Below are 24,706 nucleotides of genomic sequence, written 5' to 3'. Positions count from 1 at the left end.
TCCCTTGGTCCAGTCCGGAACTTACCTCTTCATAGAAATTGATCAGATTAGCCTGACAAGAACGGGCCCTAGTAAACTCATGTTAATATTGGGACATGAGGTTATTCCTCTTCAGATACTCCAGCATCGCATCCCTTAGAATGTCCTCCAGGATTTTACCCACAGTAGGAGGTTAAGCTTACTGGCCTATAATTTCCGAGTTCAGTTTTTGTCCCCTTTTTGAATATTGGCACCACGTTTGCTATACGCCAGTCCTTTGGTACAGACCCTGTTATTACGGAGTCTTTAAAGATTAAAAATAATGGTCTATCAATGACTGTACTTAATTCCTGCAGTACTCGGGGGTGTATCCCATCCGGGCCCGGAGATTTGTCAATGATAGTGATTTTTAGACGCCGCCGTACTTCCTGCTGGGTTAAGCAGGTGACATTTAATGGGGAATTTTAGTTATCACTGATAATATTGTCTGCCATGCAACTTTCTTGAGTAAATACTGATGAAAAAAAGTCATTTAGCATATTGGATTTTTCCTCATCCACCATTTCACCCAGACTATTTTTAAGGGGGCTAACACTATCATTTTTTAGTTTCTTACTATTTACGTAGTTAAAGAATATTTGGGAATTAATTTTACGCTCTCTGACAATGAGTCTCCCTGTCTCAATCTTTGCTGCCTTGATTTGTTTTTTACAGAATTTATTTAATTTTCTGTATTTATTTAATGCCTCCTCACTATCTACTTCCTTTAATTCTCCAAATGCTTTCTTTTTGTCACTTATTGCGCCCCTTACAGCTCTATTTAGCCATATTGGTTTCCTCCTATTTCTAGTATGTTTATTCCCATACGGTATATACTGTGCACAGGTCCTATCCAGGATGCTAATAAACGTCTCCCATTTTCTTTGTGTATTTTTATGTCTCAGGATATTGTGTCCTTGTAACCCCTCTACTACACATCTTATTACAGGATACATGAAAACTTATTATTTTGTGATCGCTATTTCCCAAGGGACCCCCAACCCTTATATTTGCTATGCGGTCTGGCCTGTTGGTTAATATTAGGTCTAGCAGTGCCCCCCTTCTTGTTGGGTCCAGAACCAGTTGTGAAAGGTAATTGTCTCTCATAGTTGTCAAAAACCGATTACCTTTGCTGGAACTGCAGGTTTCTGTTCCCCAATGTATTTCAGGGTAGTTGAAGTCCCCCATAATAATGACTTCTCCTTGAGTCGCAGCTTCATCTATTTGCTTTACGAGGATATTCTCCGTTGCTTTCATTATTTTTGGAGATTTATAACAAACCCCTATCAGTAATTTATTATTTTTTCCCCCTCCCCTTATCTCCACCCACAGGGATTCTACATTTTCATTAGATTCACCTATATTATCACGCAGGATGGGTTTTAAGGATGATTTTACATATAGACACACCCCTCACCCTCGCTTATCTGTACAGTCATTTCACGGGTTGTGGCTATGTGTAATGTCTATTTGTTAAATATGCAGATAACTGCTATAAAAAAAAAGTCAGTCAAATAAGAAGCACAGTGCTAGTCTAAAATCATTAGGGATTGGCACAATGATGACATCATTACCGCCACATTCCTTAGAATAGGGCTGCCAACGCCTCTAATACATCAATAGACATGGCAACCATGGATGCAAACAAGAGATCAAAAAGATCATATAAATATATAGAGAGATAAAGGGTATACGACCTAGTCAGGCAGTGTAGATCCCCGTTTCGTGTACTGCTTCTTCCTGTCAGGAACACCCCCAGGAAGAAGCTGTACGCGAAAAGCGTTGGGGATCTACACTGCCTGACTAGGTCATATACCCTTTATCTATCTATATGTTTATGTGATCTTTTTGAACTCTTGTTTGCATCCATGGTTACCATGCCTATTGATGTATTAGAGGCGTTAGCAGCCCTATTCTAAGGAATGTGTCGGTAATGCTGTCATCATTGTGCCAGTCCCTAATGATTTTAGACTAGCACTGTGCTCCTTATTTGACTGGCATTTTTTGACAGCATTTATCTGCATATTTAACAAATAGACATTCCACAGAGCCACAACCCGTGGTAAATAGAAATTCTTAGCGGGATTTATTCTAGCCGTTCATGTGCATTAAGATGATTTAATATTGCTGTAGTACTTACTGACATTTGGGACACTAGCACAATATATTTTAGTAACCTTTTGGTTGTATGTACATATATACCCCTATATAGCTTATGGGGAATTTGCTGGCTGAAATACGGCTGCTTTGAGTAGAACGTTCACATTATTTACCTCCATGTATTAGGGTTACTTCATACACTAGTGGCATTTTTCCACCTGTTATTTAGAGCTGAGGGATTGGCTATGTATAGAGATAGTGACTTGCTATACAGGAGTGTATTACCCAGTTAGGCGGTTGAATTCTGCAATTGTATCTTCATTTTTTACTCCATTTTACACATGTTGATAATAAAATTGATTGAATTTTATTTTTGGCATTGGCTTCTTTGTCCTGTTTGGATTTTGTGTTGCTTTAAGAAGCGCCCTTGTTTAACCCTTTTTTTCGTAGGTTTATTGCAATTACATGTTTGTTTCCTTTGTGTGCATTGGAACAACACAAAAAAACTGAGGGAAGAAAAAGGCAAATTGGACATAATTTCACACAAAAGCTCAAAAATGGCCAGACAAAATTGTTGGCACCCTAAACTTAATATTTGGTTGCACACCCTTTGGAATAAATAACTATAATCGCTTCCTATAACATTCAACAGCTTCTTACACCTTTCAACAGGAATCTTGGACCACTCTTTTTTTGCGAACTGTTCCAGGTTTCTCATATTTGAAGGAGGCCTTCTCCAAACAGCAATTGTAAAATCTCTCCACAGGTGTTCAATGTGATCTAGATCTGGACTCGTTGCTGGCCACTTCACAACTCTCCAGTGCATGGTTTCCATCCATTTGTGGGTGCTTCTTGAAGAATGTTTGGGGTCATTGTCCTTTTGGAAGACCCATGACCAAAGTCGCAAACCCAGCTTTCTGACACTGGGCACTACATTGCAACCCAAAATTCTTTGGTAATTTTCAGATTTCACGATGCCTTGCACACAGTCAAGGCACCCATTGGCACAGGCAGTAAAACAACCTCAAAACATCTTTTAACCTCCACCATATTTGACTGTAGGTATGGTGTTCTTTTCTTTGTACGCCTCATTCAATTTTAAGTAAAAAGTAGAATGATGTACTTTACCAATAAACTCTACATTGGTCTCATCTGTCCACAAGATGTTTTCACAGAAGGATTTTGGTTTACTCAGCTACATTTTGGCAAACTACACTTTAGCTTTTTTGGGTCACTGCATCAATGGTAGGGTCCTCCTACCATAGCCTTTCACTTCATTCAAATGTCGACAGATAGTTTGCGCTGACACTGATGCACCCGGAGCCTGCAGGGCAGCTTGGATTTCTTTGGAACTTGATTGAGGCTGCTTATCTGCCATTTGGACAATCTTGCGTTGCAACCTTTTATCAATTTTTCTCCACCATCCACATCCAGGGAGAGTAGCTACATTGCTATGTGTTGTAAACGTCTTGATTATGCTGTGCATCCTGTAAAAAGGAACATCAAGATCTCTGAAGATGAATTTGTAACCTTGAGATTGTTAATATTTTTCAAAAATTTGGGTTCTAAAGTCCTAAAACAGTTATTTTCTCTTCCTGTTCTCCATGCTTAGTGCGTATTAATACACAGACACACAATGCAAAGATCGAGTCAACTTCTCACCATTTTATCTGATTTCAGGTGTGATTTTAATGTTGCCCACACCTGTTACTTCCCACAGGTGAGTTTGAACAAGCATCACATGCTTGAAACATAGTTGTTTACCCACAATTTTGGAAAGGATGCAAACAATTTTATCGGGCCCATTTTGGGGAGTTTTGTGTGAAAAGATCAATTTGCAGTTTTTCCTGTTTTTTTGTGTTGTTCAAATGCATGCAAAGGAACTAAACATGTGTATAACAAAGGATGTGTAATTGAAATAATTTTCTGGGAGAAATACTTCATTTTCTGGAGTAATTTTGAGGGTACCAACACTTTTAACCATGACTGTATTTAAAGGTGCTTTACTGCAGACTAAGTCCTTACGTTTCTTGTAGAAATTCATTTTGCTGTTTTAGAGAAATCCATAGTTGAAATTGTATGTTAATGAGACCCCAGAGCATTTTTGAAAGTAAGCCATAAGGCGTCCCACTTGCAACTGGCAAAAAGTCACATGGGGCACACAGCTAGCATGGTAAAGAAGGTGCTCTGATGCTACAGATTCTGTATTATACTTCACAATACCTCTAAATAGATTCCATAAAATTAACGTACTCTTTCATGATTTAATATGGTGAAAGGGGCACTATAAGATCAGATTAGAGACCTTATAGAGAAAGATAAATGGAGCTTGACTTTACCATCCTAACCCATAGTTAGGCTTTTTATTGGCTCAGTGTCAACACTTGAGAGGGTGGAAAGAGATTTTACCAAGCGATTATATAAGCAATATTATCCAAAAGGTAAGAGAAGGACTTCTTGTAAGTAGTTTGGAGGCAGGTAGGTTTAACGGTTTATCGGCTTACACTACAGTAGGTCTAATCTGCAATGTATGGTCCAAAGTTATACAAGTTAGAGAGGTAGAATATACACTGTTATGGAGCGAGGCTACGCCCTTTAGTTGACCACGCCCACTGACCAGCAGCATCAATAGACTGGGTGCGGCCTCGCTCAATGCAAATGCATGGCGTGAGGCCACGTTCACTGGCCAGGAGTATGTATAACTCATACATACCATCCAGTCCCACGTCTGAAACAGGCGAATCCCCGCAGCACACAGTGCGTGCAATGGGGGGATTCCGAAGACTGCAGTAACTTATTGATTTGGATGGGATAACCCCTTTAAACATGCTTATAGAGCACAATGTAAAAGTTGAGAAACATGGAAATTCAGAGAGTGTAAGGTGGCTGTTAGCCACAGAGGAAGATAAACCTCGAGTAATGCTTTAGTACACATAGGACTAAAATGGGTTTATCAGCCATGACAAGTTGATTATAAGCAGCTGAATAGGTGCTCATCATATCTCCATCCCTGGGTGTGGTTCTCTGTAAAATGAGGCCTGTTTGTCTCGTAGAAGTCTATGTGTATGGAGGTGTGCAGATCTCCTGGATTGAGTGCCTTTGCTAAGGCTGTGTGCACACGTAGCAGATTTTTCACGTTTTTTCACTATAAAAACGCTATAAAACCGCGAAAAAAACACTCACATTTAGCATCCTATTTAATATAATGCAATCCGCATTTTTTGTGCACATGCTGCATTTTTTTCCTGAGCGGAATCGCATTCCAGGAAAAAACGCAGCATGTTCATTAAATTTGCGGAATCGCGGGGATTCCGCACATCTAGGAATGCATTGATCTGCTTACTTCCCGCATGGGGCTATGCCCACCATGCGGGAAGTAAGCAGGTCGTGTGCGGTTGGTACCCAGGGTGGAGGAGAGGAGACTCTCTTCAACGGACTGGGCACCATATAATTGGTTAAAAAAAAGAATTAAAATAAAAAATCGTGATATACTCACCTTCTGATGGCCCCGGAGTCCTCCCACCTCTCAGTGGTGCACGCGGCCGCTTCCATTCTTATAGATGGTGTGTGTGAAGGACCTGCGATGACATTGCGGTCACATGACCGCGATGACGTCGCGGTCACTTGACCGCGACGTCATCAAAGGTCCTGCACACACACCATCTATAGGAATGGAAGCCGCTGAGGAGATCGGGACGTCAGAAGCCGAGTATAACCATTTTTTAAAATTATTTTTAACATTCTATCTTTTACTATTCATGCGGCATAGGCTGCATCAATAGTAAAAAGTTGGTCACACTTGTCAAACACTACGTTTGACAAGTGTGATCAACCTGTCAATCAGTTTTCCAGGCGATGCTACAGATCGCTTGGAAAACGCTAGCATTCTGCAAGCTAGTTGTGCTTGTAAAACGCTAGTTTTCTGCGGGAATATGCATGCCAATTCTGCATGCGATATACCCGCGGCAGGAGTTGCAGAATTGCCGCGGAAATTTCCGCGGCAATTTTGCAACATGTGCACTTAGCCTAAAGGTTTAAAGATGGGCTCTAAGCCAGGGGGGCTAAATAGCACTATTGTGTGGACTTCTGACTTTATGTTTCACCTTGTGTTGGACGAAGGCTGTTTTTAAGTTGATGTGGTTTATGAGGACTGAAATAAGCCATCCGGACTTTTAGGAAATCTATCACACCCTGGGATGTATATGACCTATTAATATGAGCATAGAAATATTAACACATGTTAATGTAATAGAAACATTACACTAGTCCTACCAGTATGCCTCATATGAATGGTCTTCTTGCTGAGAAACATTATATTCTGTCTGTACGCTAATGATTTCTTCCAGGCTCCGGGGCGTGCGGTGCTAGTAAGAAATCCTTGCCTCCTGTCCTCATTATAGTACTATCCCCCTCCCGTGTACGTCAGTTACGGCCCCGGAATCCTGCGCCTGCACTACCTTAGAAATACAGACCTCACACTCATTATATGGGCACTGCATTCAGGGATCTTCTGTGCAGGTACCACTGATTTAAACAATATATCACTTTCTGTTGACACTTTCCCTTTATGAAAGCAACTCCTTGAAGTCTTTTTTTATGTTGCCAATTATGGGCTTCCAATTTGTTCCCTATATAAGCTTTACAAATCTGTCAGCAGGTTCTTGTTATGTAATCTGACAGCATGATGTACGCACAGAGACCGTGATCCCAGCAATGCATCACTCTGTTTAATGCGCAAAAACAGTCAAAAGGATTGGTATTCGAATAAAACTTCCATTTATTTCATCCGTTAAAAACACTTCGTTTTCTGGGTGCAGCAGTTATGATAGCTTTCTCTGCTGCAGATGTAGCAGAGCTGAAATGTTGGGCTGTATATATCCCCATCTACATCACAGCTTTCTGTGTACATTGTACAGTGACAGAGCTGCTTATCAGTGCTGGGGGAGTGACTAGATTACCAGGCAATGGCCAGTTGTCCTGTAGTGATAATCTCCTGCTAATAAAACACTGTACTGAAAAAAGGAAACAGCCCAGTAAGTGACACATTACTTTAATCAAGGTCTCTGCTTCTACAGCATTGTGCACAGAGTATATAGCAAAAAAGGAGAAAAAAGTTCCAGCACAAGGCGTCTCTTCATAAAAATCTTCAATATTTTATTTTCATGTCAAGGAAAAAAGCATCATGCAGGAATGCAGCCCCTACACGCCTGATGTGTTTTAAACAAAGTTCTTAGTCATAGGCATATGAACAATACATGAAAACATGCTTATACACCCACTCCATTAAGTAAAACCATGTACACCTGTTACTTGACATGATTGGTTTACATTCATTACAAAATCAGATGTGAGACAGCCTACCAGAAATCATGACGCCTACACAGATTATCGCCTCTTTATCCACACAAAATAAGTTTGTAAAAGACATCTCTACTTACTCAGTATAGCAACTTTTTTTTTGCTGCACTGGATGTTATTGTAGCAGATGCTCAGCTGTGACACACAGCATACATAGACTACATTGGATTTTATTGTAGCAGATGCTCAGCTGTGACACACAGCATACATAGGCTACATTGGATGTTATTGTAACAGATGCTGAGCTGTGACATATCATACACAGGTTGTATTGATGTTATTGTGTTTTTTTTGTTTTTCTTGGAGTTGCTATACTGAGCACTGTATATACTCGAGTATAAGCTGACCCTAGTATAAGCCGACCCCCCTACTTTTGCCACAAAAAACTGTGAAAACTTATTGACTCGAGTATAAGCCTAGGGTAGAAAATGCAGCAGCTACCGGTGAATTTCAAAAATAAAAATAGATGCTCCATACCGTTCATTATTGCCCCATAAGATGCACCATACCGTTCATTATTGCCCCATAAGATGCTCCATATAAAGCTGTGCCACATATAATGCTGCATACCGTTCATTATTGCCCCATAGATGCTCTGTATAAAGCTGTGCCACATATAATGCTGCATACCGTTCATTATTGCCCCATAGATGCTCTGTATAAAGCTGTGCCACATATAATGCTCCATATTGTTCATTATTGCCCCATAGAAGCTCCATATAAAGCTGTGCCCCATATATGCTTTGCACCGTTCATTATTGCCCCATAGATGTGCCATATAAAGATGTGCCATATAGTGCTCTGCACCGTTCATTATTGCCCCATAGATGCTCCTTATAAAGCTGTGCCATATAGTGCTCTGCACCGTTCATTTGTGCCCCATAGATGCTCCTTATAAAGCTCTGCCATATAGTGCTCTGCACCGTTCATTTGTGCCCCATAGATGCTCCTTATAAAGCTCTGCCATATAGTGCTCTGCACCGTTCATTTGTGCCCCATAGATGCTCCTTATAAAGCTCTGCCATATAGTGCTCTGCACCGTTCATTTGTGCCCCATAGATGCTCCTTATAAAGCTGTGCTACCGGTATATATAATGCTGCAATAAAAAAAAAAAACGCCATACTCACCTCTCTTGCTTGCAGCTCCCGGCGTCTCGTCCTGAAGTCTCTCCGCTCTGACTGATCAGGCAGAGGGCGGCGCGCACACTATATTCGTCATCGCGCCCTCTGACCTGCACAGTCAGAGCAGAGAGACGTCGGGAAGATGGAGCGACGCCGGGAAGATGGAGCGACGCCCGGCATGTGGAACGGGGATAGGTGAATATGTAATACTTACCTGCTCCCGGCGTCCCGCTCCTTCTCCCGGACAGCTGGTCTCCGGGTGCCGCAGCCTCTTCCTCTATCAGCGGTCACCGTTCCCGCTGATTAGAGAAATGAATATGCGGCTCCACCCCTATGGGAGTGGAGTCCATATTCATTTCTCTAATGAGCGGTCCCACGTGACCGCTGAACAGGGGAAGAGCTGCGGCACCCAGAGACCGTGGGACTGCAGGGACAGCACCGGGATCGCCGGGACTAGGTGAGTATGCCTCAGCGCCCTCTCCCCCTCACCCGCCGACCCTGCCGCCCACCGTGACTCGAGTATAAGCCGAGAGGGGCACTTTCAGCCCAAAAATTTGGCCTGAAAATCTCAGCTTATACTCGAGTATATACGGTAAGTAGAGATGTCTTTTACAAACTTATTTTGTGTGGACAAGGAGGCGATAATCTGTGTAGGCGTCATGATTTCTGGTAGGCTGTCTCACATCTGATTTTGTAATGTATGCAAACCAATCGTGTCAAGTAAAGAGTGTACATGGTTTTACTTAATGGAATGGGTATATAAGGATGTTTTTATGTATTGTTCATATGCCTATGACTAAGCAGTTTGTTCGAAACGCGTCAGGCTTTAGGGGCTGCGTCCCCGCATGATGTTTTTTTCCTTGACATGAAAATAAAAAATTTAAGATTTTTATGAAGAGATGCCTGGTAATGGAACTTTTTTCTCCTTTTTAGCTATTGCTAATGAGTGGTATCCAGCCACTTGTCCCTGGCACCTGTGTTCATCTGGTTTCCGGTAAGGCACAACTAATCCCTTTATCTCGTTCCAGTATGATGTTGCACAGAATATATAGCAACAGACAGATTGCCTTTAAGATCTAAAATGAACTGTAGAGCAGCCTTTCCGATGCAGTATCTGATGAGCGACAGTTGTTTCACTCAACTACTCCATGACTGACCAGAGGGGGATTGTTTTCTCAGTGGACTACAGTGGTATATAAAAGTTTGGGCACCATTGGTCACAATTTCTGTTATTGTGAACAGCTAAGCAAGTTGAAGAAGAAATGATCTCCTAAAGGCCTAAAGTTACAGATATCACATTTCCTTGTATTTTAGGCAAAAATATATACAGATAACATATAGATATATTTTTATTTTTAAAATTACAAAAAGAAAAATGGGCTGATGCAAAAGTTTGGGCACCCTTGGAGATTTGAATGCTTGGATAACTTTGACCACGGTTTCAGACCTTAACCCCTTAACCCCAAAGGGTGGTTTGCACGTTAATGACCGAGCCAATTTTTACAATTCTGACCACTGTCCCTTTATGAGGTTATAACTCTGGAACGCTTCAGCCTGTGTTTATTTGTGAAAAAAACGTAAATTTGGAGAAAATTTTGAAAACTTCGCAATTTTCCAACTTTGAATTTTTATTCTGCTGCTTTAGTCTGCTGTGTGATTCCTATAAGTGTGTCCTAGAAGTGTGAAGATTAATTTTAGAATTAAAACCAGAAGGATGTATACAGACTGTGCCCTGCTATCTGCCACCATCGCACTCTAACCAGCATGTCTATTCCTCCTACAGGTATGTTCATGCACCTAGCTCTCCTGCATTGTCTGTCTATGAAGTGCACATAGTACATCACCCAACTTTCCACACAGACTTTCCTCTGCTCCTAGCATTCACATGGTATGCCTTTCAGCTAACCCCAGCTTACCGTGTTATTTATGACCTTGTTTACTCAGTGCCTGATTGTATGCATCTGGTCCACCCTTAATTCTGACCAAGATGAGCAGAGACCACTCCTCTCTGCTTCACACCTGAATGCACTTAGTTGTACATATATTGCATAGCACAAGTCTGCAATGACTTTAGTCTGCTGTGTGATTCCTCTAAGTGTGTCCTAGAGGTGTGAAGATTAATTTTAGAATTAAAACCTGAATTGAACCAGAAGGGAACTGAAGGTAACTGGCAAGTCACTGTAAACAATGCTTCTGTTTGTTATCACTTTCACCCCTATAATTCTTCACTTTCTGCAAACTCCCCTAATCCCTACTCCTAGTAAAGAACTGTTCATCTCTTCAATCCTCCCCGTCCATCTCACCTCCTCCTCAGAACTGTTCCTTAACATACAATCCTCTGTCTCCAAACACAGACAGCCACCTCATGCCCTCTCCTGCTCCCACCTAACACTTTCTCTGCTCCTTCTCACTGCTGGTGATATCTCTCCAAATCCTGGTCCTCCTCACCACATCCCCACAGTCAGTTCTACCTCCCACCCACACTCCATCACACATTTCCGTAACCTCTCTAACCTTATACCCATTCGCCCAGCCCCCACTTCCCCAGTCCCACTAACAGGAGCTCTGTGGAACGCTCGCTCTGTCTGCAACAAGCTTTCCTACATCCATGATCTTTTTGTTACTACAAAACTTTCCTTCCTCGCCATCACTGAAACCTGGCTCACCCCTTCTGACACAGCCTCTCGTGCTGCACTTTCGTATGGTGGCTTCCACCTTTCTCACACACCCCGCCCCAGCAGCAAGCATGGCAGAGGAGTTGGTTTTCTCCTGTCAGATAGCTGCTCCTTCACCCCAATCCCACTGCCACCATCTGTTACCCTCCCTTCCTTTGAGGTGCACTCTGTGCGCATCTATTGCCCCACCAACCTCCAACTGGCTGTCATTTACCGCCCCCCAGGGCCAGCCACCACCTTCTTTGACCACTTCACCACCTGGCTACTTTATTTCCTTTCTGCGGACATCCCCACTATCATCATGGGTGACTTCCACATACCCATTGACATTTCCTCTCAGCTGCCACTAAACTTCTATCTCTCACTTCCTCCTTTGGCCTCCCTCAATGGTCTTCTGTAGCCACTCACAAAGATGGTCACACATTGGACCTCATCATCACCCGCCTCTGCTCCCTATCTAACCTCTCTAAATCACCTCTTCCTCTTTCTGACCACAATCTACTCACATTCTCTTCCCTCTCCACTCCTTGTCTACAATCCCCAAACCACAAACTTGCACACCCTCGCAGAAATCTTAAACACCTTGATCTAGATTCACTCTCTGAATCCCTCCTCCCTCTCTCAGACATAATAATAATAATCATCTTTATTTTTATATAGCGCTAACATATTCTGCAGCGCTTTACATTTTGCACACATTATCATCACTGTCCCCGATGGGGCTCACAATCTAAATTCCCTATCAGTATGTCTTTGGAATGTGGGAGGGAACCAGAGTGCCCAGAGGAAACCCACGCAAACACGGAGAGAACATACAAACTCTTTGCAGATGTTGTCTTTGGTGAGGTTTGAACCCAGGACTCCAGCGCTGCAAGGCTGCAGTGCTAACCACTGCGCCACCGTGCCGCCCGACATAAGTTCCCTACACAATGCGGATGACGCTGCCGCTCTATATAACACCACAATAGCTGCAGCTTTGGAATCTTTTGCCTCTCTCACACATACCAAAGCTGGCAAAATCAACAGACAGCCCTGGCACATCAGCCTGACCAAAGAACTGAGGCGAGCTTCCAGGGCTGCAGAGCGGAGATGGAAAAGATCCCACTCTAACAAGCACTTTATCGCATTCAAACAGTCCCTCACTACTTTCAAGACCACACTCACAACAGCTAAACAAAACTACTTCTCATCTCTCATATCCTCCCTGTCTCACAACCCTAAAAAGTTATTCAACACCTTCAACTCTCTCCTCCGTCCCCCAGCACCTCCTCCCTCCCCACTCATCTCAGCTGAAGACTTTGCCTCATTTTTCAAGCAGAAGATTGAGAAAATCAGAGACAGTTTTAGTCGACAACCCCCAGAGCCCTTCCTCCCAACTACCCAGCCCTCCACCTCCAAAACCAACTGCTCCACCATAACAGAAGATCGACTCTCCACTCCACTCTACAATCAAGATCACATCTCACCACCTGTGCACTTGACCCGATCCCTTCCCACTTCATCCCAAACCTCGCCACAGTCTTCATCCCAACTCTAACCCATCTCTTCAACCTATCACTAACAACTGGTGTTTTCGCCTCAAGCTTTAAACATGCCTCAATCACACCTATCCTCAAAAAGCCCTCTCTTGACCCATCCTCTGTATCTAGCTATCGCCCTATATCACTTCTCCCCTATGCCTCAAAACTACTGGAACAACACATCCATCTTGAACGGTCCTCCCATCCATCTTCTTGCTCCCTTTTCGACCGCTTACAATCAGGCTTCCGGTCACACCACTCCACTGAAACTGCCCTAACTAAGTTCACCAATGACCTACTAACTGCCAAGAGCAAGAGACACTTCTCTATCCTCCTCATCCTGGACCTGTCCTCTGCCTTTGACACAGTGGACCATTCCCTATTACTACAGACCCTCTCATCCCTTGGCATCACAGACTTGGCCCTATCCTGGATCTCATCATACCTAACTGATTGAACATTCAGCGTCTCCCATTCACACACCACCTCCTCACCTCGCCCGCTATCTGTCGGAGACCCGCAAGGTTCAGTTCTAGGGCCCCTGCTTTTCTCCATTTACACTTTTGGCCTGGGACAGCTCATAGAATCGCACGGTTTTCAGTATCATCTCTATGCTGATGACACACAGATCTACATGTCTGGAACAGATATCACCACCCTACTAACCAGAATCCCTCAATGTCTATCCGCTATTTCATCCTTCTTCTGGCCGCTAGATTTCTAAAACTTAACATGGACAAAACAGAATTCATTGTCTTTCCCCCATCTCACGCGACTCCCCCCAACGAACCTATCCATTACAGTAAACGGCTGCCCACTCTCCCCAGTCCCACAAGCTCGCTGTCTCGGGGTAATCCTTGACACTGATATCTCCTTCAAACCGCATATCCAAGCCCTTTTCACTTCCTGCCGCCTTCAACTCAAAAATATTTCACGGATCCGTACATTCCTAAACCAAGAATCTGCAAAAACCCTATTCCATGCCCTCATAATCTCCTGCCTCGACTACTGTAACCTCCTGCTCTGTGGCCTCCCCTCTAACACTCTCACACCCCTCCAATCTATTCTAAACTCTGCTGCCAGACTAATCCACCTGTCCCCCCGCTATTCCACGGCCTCTCCCCTCTGTCAATCCCTTCACTGGCTCCCCATTATCCAGAAACTCCAGTACAAAAGCCTAACCATGACATACAAAGCCATCCACAACCTGTCTCCTCCATACATCTGTGACCTCGTCTCCCGGTACTTTCCTGCACGCAACCTCCGATGCTCACAAGATCTCCTTCTCTACTACCCTCTTATCTCCTCTTCCCACAATCGCATACAAGATTTCTCTCACGCATCACCCCTACTCTGGAACTCTCTACCACAACATATCAGACTCTCACCTACCATCGAAACCTTCAAAAAGAACCTGAAGACCTACCTCTTCCGGCAAGCCTTCAACCTGCAGTAACCACCGATCGACCAAACCACTGCACGACCAGCTCTATACTCACCTACTGTATCCTCACCCATCCCTTGTAGATTGTGAGCCCTCGCGGGCAGGATCCTCTCTCCTCCTGTACCAGTTGTGACTTGTATTGTTCAAGATTATTGTACCTGCTTTTATTATGTATACCCCTCCTCACATGTAAAGCGCCATGGAATAAATGGTGCTATAATAATAAATAATAATAAATAATAACTCTCGAACGCTTCGACGGATCCTGATGATTCTGACAATGTTTTCTTGTGACATATTGTACTTCATGATAGTGGTAACATTTCTTTGTTATTACCTGTGTTTATTTGTGAAAAAAACATAAATTTGGAGAAAATTTTGAAAACTTCGCAATTTTCCAACTTTGAATTTTTATGCCCTTAAATCACAGAGATATGTCACACAAAATACTTAATAAGCAACATTTCGCACAAGTCTACTTTAAATCAGCACAATTTTGGAACCAAACATTTTTTGTTAGGGGATTATAAGGGTTAAAAGTTGACCATCAATTTCTCATTTTTACAACACCATTTTTTTCTTTAGGGACCACATCACATTTGAAGTCACTTTGAGAGGTCTATAAGATAGAAAATGCCCAAGTGTGACAACATTCTAAAAACTGCACATCTCAAGGTGCTCAAAACCACATTCAAGAAGTTTATTAACCCTTCAGGTGTTTCACAGGAATTTTTGGAATGTTTAAAAAAAAAAAAAAAAATGAACATTTAACTTTTTTTTCACAAAAAATTTACTTCAGCTCCAATTTGTTTTATTTTACCAAAGGTAACAGGAGAAATAGGACCCTAAAAGTTGTTGTACAATTTGTCCAGAGTACGCTGATACCCCATATGTGGGGGTAAACCACTGTTTGGGCGCATGGCAGAGCTCGGAAGGGAAGGAGCGCCGTTTGACTTTTCAATGCAAAATTGACTGGAATTGAGATAGGACGCCATGTCGCATTTGGAGAGCCCCTGATGTGCCTAAACAGTGGAAACCCCCCACAGGTGACCCCATTTTGGAAAGTAGACCCCTAAGGAACTTCTCTAGATGTGTGGTGAGCACTTTGACAAACCAAGTGCTTCATGGAAGTTTATAATGTAGCGCCGTAAAAATAGAAAATCATATTTTTTCACAAAAATTATCCTTTTGCCCCCAATTTTTTATTTTCCCAAGGGTAAGAGAAGAAATTGGACCCCAAAAGTTGTTGTGCAATTTGTCCTGAGTACGCGGATACCCCATATGTGGGGGTAAACCACTGTTTGGGCACATGGCAGAGCTTGGAAGGAAGGAGCGCCGTTTGAGTTTTTGACTGGAATTGAGATATGACGCCATGTCGCGTTTGGAGAGCCCCTGATGTGCCTAAACAGTGGAAACCCCCCAACTCTAACTGAAACCCTAACCCAAATCCCAAACCTAACTCCAACACACCCATTACCTTAATCCCAACCCTAACCACACCCCTAACCCGAACATGCCCCTAGTCCTAATCCCAACCACACCCCTAACCCCAACACACCCCTAATCCTAATCCCAACACTAACCACACCCCTAACCCCAACCCTAACCACACCCCTAACCCTAATCCCAAACCTAATTCCAACTGTAAATGTAATCCAAACCCTAATTTTAGCTCCAAATCTAACCCTAACTTTAGTCCTAACCCTAACTTTAGCCCCAAACCTAACCCTAACTGTAGCCCCAACCCCAACTGTAGCCCCAACCCCAACTGTAGCCCAACCCTAACTGTATCCCCAACCCCAACTGTAGCCCAACCCTAACTGTATCCCCAACCCCAGCTGTAGCCCCAACCCCAACTGTAACCCCAACACTAACTGTAGCTTCAATACTAACTGTAGCTCCAACCCTAACTGTAGCCCCAACCCTAACTGTAGCCCCAATCCTAACTGTAGCCCCAACCCTAACTGTAGCCCGAATCCTAACTGTAGCCCCAACCCTAACTGTAGCCCGAACCCTAACCGTAGCCCCAACCCTAACTGTAGCCCCAACCCTAACTGTAGCCCCAACCCCAACTGTAGCACAAACCCCAACCCTAACTGTAGCCCCAACCCTGGCTGTAGCCCCAACCCTAACTGTAGCCCCAACCCTAACTGTAGCCCCAACCCTAATGGGAAAATGGAAATAAATACATTTTTTTAAATGTTATTTTTACCTAACTAAGGGGGTGATGAAGGGGGTTTGATTTACTTTAATAGCAGGTTTTTTAGTATATTTTTATGATTGGCAGCTGTGACACATTAAAAGACGCTTTTTATTGCAAAAAATAGTTTTTGATCTCCACATTTTGAGAGCTATAATTTTTCCATATTTTGGTCCACAGAGTCATGTGAGGTCTTATTGTTTGAGGGACGAGTTGACGTTTTTATTGGTACCATTTTCGGGCACGTGACATTTTTTGATCGCTTTTTATTATTTTTGTGAGGCAGAATGACCAAAAACCAGCTATCCATGAATTTCTATTGAGGGGGGGGACGTTTATACCATTCCACATTTGGTAAAATTGATAAAGCAGTTTTATTCTTCGGGTCAGTACGATTACAGCGATACCTCATTTATATCATTTGTTTATGTTTTGGCGCTCTTATACGATAAAAACTATTTTATATAAAAAATTATTATTATTGCATCGCTTTATTCTGAGGACTATAACGTTTTAATTTTTTCGCTGATGATGCTGTATGGCGGCTCGTTTTTTTGTGGGACTAGATGACGTTTTCAGCGATACCATGGTTATTTATATCCGTCTATTTGATCGAGTGTTATTCCACTTTTTTTGTTCGGCAGTATGATAATAAAGCGTTGTTTTTGCCTTTTTTTTTTCTTTTTTACGGTGTTCACTGAAGGGGTTAACTAGTGGGACAGTTATATAGGTCGGGTTGTTACGGACGCGGTGATACTAAATATGTGTACTTTTTAAAAAAATTTAGATAAAGAAATGAATTTATTGGAACAATATTTACTTTTTTTTTTTTACACATGTAAATATATATATTTTTTTTACTTTGTAACATTGCCCCGGGGGGAACACCACAGTATAGTGTCAGATTGCTGATCTGACACTTTGCAGTGCACTGTGTCAGATCAGCAATCTGACAGGCACTGCAGGGAAGCTTCCGCCACCTGCTTTTAGCAGGCGCTTGAAAGCCACCTCCCTGCAGGACCTGGAAGGAGCCCCGCGGCCATTTTGGATCCGGGGCCTGCAGGGAGGAGACACTCGGAGCAATGCGATTACATTGCGTTGCTCCGAGGGTCTCAGGGAAGCAAGCAGGGAGCCCCCTCCCTGCGCGATGCTTCCCTATGCCGCCGGAGTGCTGCAATCATGTTTGATCACAGTGTTCCGGGGATTAATGTGCCGGGAGCGGTCTGTGACCGCTCCTGGCACATAGTGCCGGATGTCAGCTGTAATAATCAGCTGACACTCGGCGGCGATCGGCCGCTCTCCCCCCGTGAGTGCGGCTGATCGCTGATGACATACTATCCCGTCCCTGGAAATTAAGTCCCAGGTCACCTTGACGGGATAGTACTTCCAATGGGATTAAGGGGTTAATTAGCCTATTCGGGTTATGTCTCGTTCACTATCATCCTTCGGAAAGGCCCCATGATGCAAATTTAGCAGATTTATAGAAACCCAACCTCCTCTAACCTTGCGCCCAAAACAGTAGCCATGGGTTCTTCTAACCAGCTGACTAGCACTCTTAAAATGGTAGAGGCCCAGAATGCAAGAGAAGGCTATAAGAAGATAGCAAAGCGTTTTAAGTTGCCCTTTCCTCAGTTAGAAATGTAATTAACAAAAGGGAAGGTAACAGTATTAGTGGAGGTCAAGATAAGGACTGGAAGACCGAGCAAAATTTCAGTGATAGCTGCTAGTAAGATTGCTTGAGATGCAAATCAAAACCCTCACTTTATTGCAAAAAGACATTTAGAAAGATGTAGCAAACTCTGGAGTTGCGGTACTTTGTTTTACTGTTCAGACACATCTGCACAAATATGGCCTTCATTGAAGAGTCATCAGAAGAAAAGAGGGATTTTTGGTACTCACCGTAAAATCTTTCATGGAGCCTTCATTGGGGGACACAGGTAACCATGGGACATCCCAAAGAAGTCCCCCAAGGGTGGGAAACGTCAGGAACGCAAAGAAAAACAGACTGATGTCGGTCGGTGCATAACCACCGCCTGCAGCATCTTCCTTCCCAGGCCTGCATCAGACGATGCATGGGTATGAACCCTATAAAACCTCGCAAAGGTATGCAAAGACGACCAGGTAGCGGCCATACAAATTTGCAAGGCTGAAGCCTGGTGACGAACTGCCTAGGGAAGCTCACACCGCCCGAGTGGAGTGAGCCTTAACCTTCGGAGGAGGCTGTTTTGTCCTGAATGTGGCATGCTTTCAAAATTGCTGAACGAATCCAACAGGCAATGGTGGACTTAGAAGCTGGGAGCCCCTTACGACGACCTTCGGAGATGACAAATAGGGAATGAGTCCTTGAAAGGAAGACTTGAAAAGCTCTGACCAGATCCAACTTGTGGAGGGACTTGTCCAGGGGATGGACTGGAGAGGGACATAGAGAAGGAAGAACAATGTCTTCATTGATGTGAAACGAAGAAACAACCTTTGGGATGGAAGGAAGGGAAAAGAACATAGGAAACAAATTGTTCCCCTCGCACCACCGGAAGAAGGCCTTCAAATATCTGTGGTAGATACGCGAGAAAGCTGGTTTTCTCGCCCTAGTCATGGTCTGAATGAACTGGTGGGAAAAACCAGCCTCCCTCAGGATTGCGGCCTCAATGGCCATGCTGTTAACCCCTTAACCCCCAAGGGTGGTTTGCACGTTAATGACCGGGCCAATTTTTACAATTCTGACCACTGTCCCTTTATGAGGTTATAACTCTGGAACGCTTCAACGGATCCTGAGGATTCTGACACGGTTTTCTTGTGACATATTGTACTTCATGATAGTGGTAAAATTTCATTGATATTACCTGCGTTTATATGTGAAAAAAACGGAAATTTGGCGAAAATTGTGCAATTTTCCAACTTTGAATTTTTATGCCCTTAAATCACAGAGATATGTCACACAAAATACTTAAGTAACATTTCCCACATGTCTACTTTACATCAGCACAATTTTGGAACCGACATTTTTTTTGTTAGGGAGTTATAAGGGTTAAAAGTTGACAAGCAATTTCTCAATTTTACAACACCATTTTTTTAGAGACCACATCACATTTGAAGCCATTTTGAGGGGTCTATATAACCAGAAAATAATATGTTTGCAAGCCTTTGTAATCTTGCCTGAAAAAGGAGCCACTGTGCTCTGAAAGCTTGCAAACATATTATTTTCTGGTTAGCCAATAAAGGTATCACTCCTAGAATACTTCTGTCATCATTGGGAAGAAAAATATTAATTTCTTTATTCAGGAATTTTTTTTTTTTTTTTTTACATATGTGAAGACAGGCAGTGCAGGGACGCTTGCAAGCGCTTGCTCTAAGCAGGCACTTGCAAGCCACCTCCGTGCAGGACCCGGAAGCAATGACCCTCGGGCAACGCGATCACATCGCTCCAAGGGTCTCAGGGAAACACGCAGGGAGCCCCCTCCCTGGTGATGCTTCTCTATGCTGTCGGAACACTGCGATAATCTTTGACGTATTATCCCGTCACTGGGAATTAAGTCCCAGGTCACCTCGATGGGATAGTATGTCATATGGGATTAAGGGGTTAAACTCAGAGACTGAGAACTCTGGTGGAAGAGGGGGCCTTGTGAGAAGATCTGGATGGTCTGGAAGCCTCCAGGGAGTGTCTGTGAGCATGTTCACTAGCTCCGCGTACCAGGCCCTCCTTGGCTCCAATCTGGAGCTATCAGGATTACAGGGATCCCTTCTGCCTTTGTCTTTTTTACGACTCTCGGAATCAAGGGAAGAGGCAGAAAAAGTTAAGGCATTCGAAATTGAGACCACGGTATTACCAGAGCATGGCAGCTGGTGGCCAGTGGGTCCGGAGACCTGGCCACAAACTGAGGAACCTTGTGGTTCATCCGAAAAGCCATTAGGTCAACGTCCAGTTTGCCCCACCTCTGGCAAATCTGGTTGAAGACAGCGGGGCTGAGAGACTACTCGCCCACTGCGATACCCTGACGGCTCAGAAAATCGGCACCCCAATTTTCCACCCCCCAGAATGTGAACGGCTTATATGGCGGGGATGGGACGTTCTGCCCAATTCAGAATCCTTGACACCTCTGTCATAACCTGCTTGCTGCGAGTCCCGCGTTGGTGGTTTATGTAAGCCACAGCTGTGGCGTTGTCCGATTGAATGCGGATCGGCTTCCCTGTGAGGAAGGACTGCCAGTGGAGAAGGGCGAGAAAGATCGCCCTGATCTCCAGAAGATTGATGGGGAGAGAGGCTTCCTGAGTGTTCCAGCGACCCTGTGCTGAGTGATGAAAAGAGGCCGCTCCCCAACCAAGGAGACTTTGCATCGGGGGGTGATGACCTGTCACCGGAGGGGAAGAAAGGACCTCCCACGCAGGACTGAGGCGTATAGCGTCCACCAGGTCAGGGATTGCCTCACTTTGAGAAGCAGAAGCACAGATCAGTCCAGGGAGACAGCTTATCCCAGGCAGACAGGAGGACCAGCTGAAGAGGACGGGTGTGGAACCGGGCGAAAGGCATGACTTCCATGGAGGCCATCATCTTCCCCAGAACTCTCATGCAGGACCGTAGGGGGAGAGGAGCTGGACGCTTTAGAGAGCGAATTCCCTGAGGGAGAAAAGAAAACTTCTACTTTGGGAGGAAGACATGGGCCTGGGCCGCGTGGAACTTCATACCCAGAAACAACAGATGCTGAGCTGGGGTCAGGGAGGACTTTACGCTGTTGATTATCCAGCCAAGACAGACCAGAGTGTCCAGAGTGATCTGAAGACTCTGGTCGCAGTCTTGGCGGGATGGCCCCGTGATCAGAAGATCGTCCAGGTAAGGGATTATGAGAAGGCCCTTGGAGCGAAGGATGGCCATGACCAATGCCATGACCTTTGTGAACACTCTGAGGGCAGAGGCTAGGCCGAAGGGAAGGGCCGTGAACTGACAATGATCCTCCTGGATAGCGAACCGAAGGAATCTCTGATGCTGAACACAAACAGGAATGTGAAGATAAGCATCCTGAAAGTCTACAGAACAAGAAAATTCTCCCGGTTCCATGGAGGGGATCACCGACCGTAAGGACTCCATACTGAAGTGGGAATCCGTACGTGGTGGTTTAACTGTTTGAGGTCCAGGATCGGGGGGAGCGATCCATCTTTTCTTGGGGTCTACAAAAAGATTGGAGTAGAACCCTGAAAACCGTTCGTTCTGATGAACGGGCACAATTACTCCTGAGCGTAGAAGGGAGGAAACGGCACGAAGCACTCCTGGAGCCTGAAATGAGAATCTTGGCGGGCGAGACAGAAGGAAATGTCTTCCAGGGGAAGAAGAAAAGTCAATATTGTAAGCAGACGTAACTACCTCCCTGACCCAGAAGTCATCGACCACCAACAACCATGCGTCCCTGAAGAGCAGAAGTCGGCCTCCCAGCCTGGAGAGATTCCCGGGTGGGGGCGACCCGTCACTTAGAAGAAAACCTGTGAGAGCAGGAACCTTAAGGCTTGGCAGCAGCCCACTCTGGAGGGAGGGGTATGCTCTCACCCCGGGCGTTAGTGTGCTCCTGTGGGGCAGACATGGCAGAAGAACTGCAGGACGGACAGAAAGGGGATGCTGACCTGAAGACCACTTTCTTTTACAGCGGGCACAGATGTAATGAATCACAGTGGGCTTAGAGGGAAGTCGAGAAGCCCCTGCAGAGTTGGGCATAAGTTGAGCCTTGTAGATACTGCTGAAGAGTGACTATACAGGGTGACAGGGGCCTTGAAAGGGAGAGGACAGAGCCTATCCGTTGCCAGCCGCTGAAGACTGTTAGGTTAGCTGTGTCCCCATGTGTCAGAAGTCCACAGGTGAATGAAGGCGTAGTCTGAAAGCAAATGCAGTGTCTCAGATAGGGCGCTCGAGCTGCAGAAGGACAAGATCTAAGCAGTGACTCATACCGGGCGCATGAGCTGCAGGAGCACAACATCCAAGATGGCGTCTGGCAGCGCTGACGCGATGCAGAGCGGAGGGCGCAGCTAAGCTGCCGGCCGACAAAAAACAAAGTCTGTCAGTAATTGGCTGGTACACCGGGGGCGTGGTCAGCCAAGAAGATCTGCTGGCCGGCGACAAACAAAGTGGCTCTCTGACTGGGGGGCGCCCGGGAGAGTTGGCTCAGATAGGAGGAAGGAAGGGCGCCGACAAGACGCGCGCAGAGTGGGGGGCGTATCCAGCCAGGAAGATAAGCGGGCCGGCAAAAATGAAGGTGCCCCTCTAGTAGGAGAATCGCCAGGGAGGCGTGAACCAGCACGGGGAGGGAGCTCCACTGCCAGAAGGAAGAAGGAGCCATGAGGACGCGGGCAAACCTGGGGACGTAACCTGGACAGGGCGGGAAACTCCCTGACCCGGCAAGACTCCTATAGTGCCAAGAAAAAAGGCGTGAAATTAAATACGCACAGCAGGAACCGGTGAGTCCTGATTGGCTAAGGAACCCGTGGGACAGTGCTGTGACAACGAAGACCACGGCTGTGCAGGGAACGAGGCCAGCCGATCCCCTGCTAAAGGACGGAAAAGTGAGGTGCCATGCGCCGCTGCGGGAGGGGGAGGTAACATACATACCTGCAGGGTGTCCATGGTCCTCTTCACTGATGAGGATCACATCAGGAGCCCTCGGGTTGATGAGGGTCGCTGGCACCAGGGATCCTCCTTCCCGCACCATCTCCAGATGGTTCAGAAGATGGCATCAACCATTACAAGAAGGGGGGAGGCCACCGCTGGTGACCAACGTCTTTCTCTCAGCCCTCTCCGAGGAGAGGGGCGAGGAGGGGAAAAGGCAAGGACTGGCCATCGGGAATCACCCTGAAACACCCATGGGGTGACAGGGAATAAAGTGCTGCCTGTAGGCGATGTGGGTGACACCACACTGCTCTCTAGGTCGCATAAGTGTGGGAAAACAGGGTGAGAAATTACCCCCTATCACCCATATAAAGATGAACCTGAAAAACAAACAAAAAAAAAAAAACACAAGATACCTGAAAAGGAAAAAACTGCGGATCTGGGATCAGATATCCAGGTCCACCTCCTACAGACACTAAGCTTAAACTGCAAATCTCTTCACTGGCTCCCATTCCCTCAGCGTATCCAGTTCAAATTACTAATACTGACCTACAAAGCCATCCATAACCTGTCTCCTCCATATATCTCTGAACTAATCTCCCAATATCTTCCCTCACGTGATCTCCGGTCCTCCCAAGACCTCCTTCTCTCCTCCACACTTATTCGCTCCTCATCCAATTGCCTCCAAGACTTCTCCCGAATATCCCCCATCCTCTGGAATTCTTTGCCCCAACACGTCCGACTATCAACCACATTCGGATCCTTCAGACGGAACCTGAAAACCCATCTCTTCAGGAAAGCCTACAGCTACAGCCTGCACTCACCCTGCTGTCTGCTCATCACTACCGAAGCTACCGCCTCACCAACACCGGAGCTCCTGCAACTCTCAACCTACTGTCTCCTTCCCCATAATCCTGTAGAATGTAAGCCCGCAAGGGCAGGGTCCTCGCCCCTCTGTATCAGTCTGTCATTGTTAGTTTGTTTACTGTAAGTGATATCTGTAATTTGTATGTATCCCCTTCTCATGTACAGCACCATGGAATCAATGGTGCTATATAAATAAATAATAATAATAACTGAGGTACTTTGTGTCTGTTGGTGGGTGCATACAGCTGAGGAGATTTTTTATTTTTTTTGCATAGTGTCAGCCTCCTAGCGACAGCAGCAAACACCCATGGTTACCCGTGTCCCCCAACGAAGCAATAAAGAAACCAACAGGAAAAGAATACTTAAGCCTGATGCATTTTCAAAACAAGTCCTGTGGACCGATCAGGTTAAAACAGAACTCTTTGATCAATGTTATCTGTGAAGAAAAAAGGGCACAGAATTTCAGCAAATAAACATCTTTCCAACCATTAAGCATGGGGGTGGATCTATCATACTTTTGAGTTGTGTTGCAGCCAATGGAAAGGGGAACATTTCACGGGTAGAGGGAAGAATAGATTCAATGAAATTTCAACAAATTCTTGATGTAAACAGAACACCATCTGTAAAAAAGCTGAAGTTGAAAAGAAGATGGCTTCTACAAATGGATAATGATCCTGAACACACATAACAATCCACACTAGACTACGTCAAAAGGCACAAGCTGAGGGTTTTTTACAATGGCCCTTCACAGTCCCTTGATCTGAATATCATTGAAAATCTGTGGCTTGACCTCAAAATAGCAGTGAATGCAAGATGACC

General features: G+C 44.8%; 1 protein-coding gene across 5 annotated transcripts in view; it reads right to left on the bottom strand.

Moving 5' to 3' along the window:
- Nucleotides 1-24,706, bottom strand: part of L3MBTL2 (L3MBTL histone methyl-lysine binding protein 2) — a 280,914-nt gene that overhangs the window by 54,955 nt on the left and 201,253 nt on the right. The window lies entirely within an intron of this gene.

Source organism: Ranitomeya imitator, chromosome 8 (genome assembly GCF_032444005.1).
Source record: "Ranitomeya imitator isolate aRanImi1 chromosome 8, aRanImi1.pri, whole genome shotgun sequence".
Lineage (NCBI taxonomy): Eukaryota > Metazoa > Chordata > Amphibia > Anura > Dendrobatidae > Ranitomeya > Ranitomeya imitator.
Note: the sequence above shows the minus strand (reverse complement) of the source record. Positions and strands in the feature narration are given on the sequence as shown.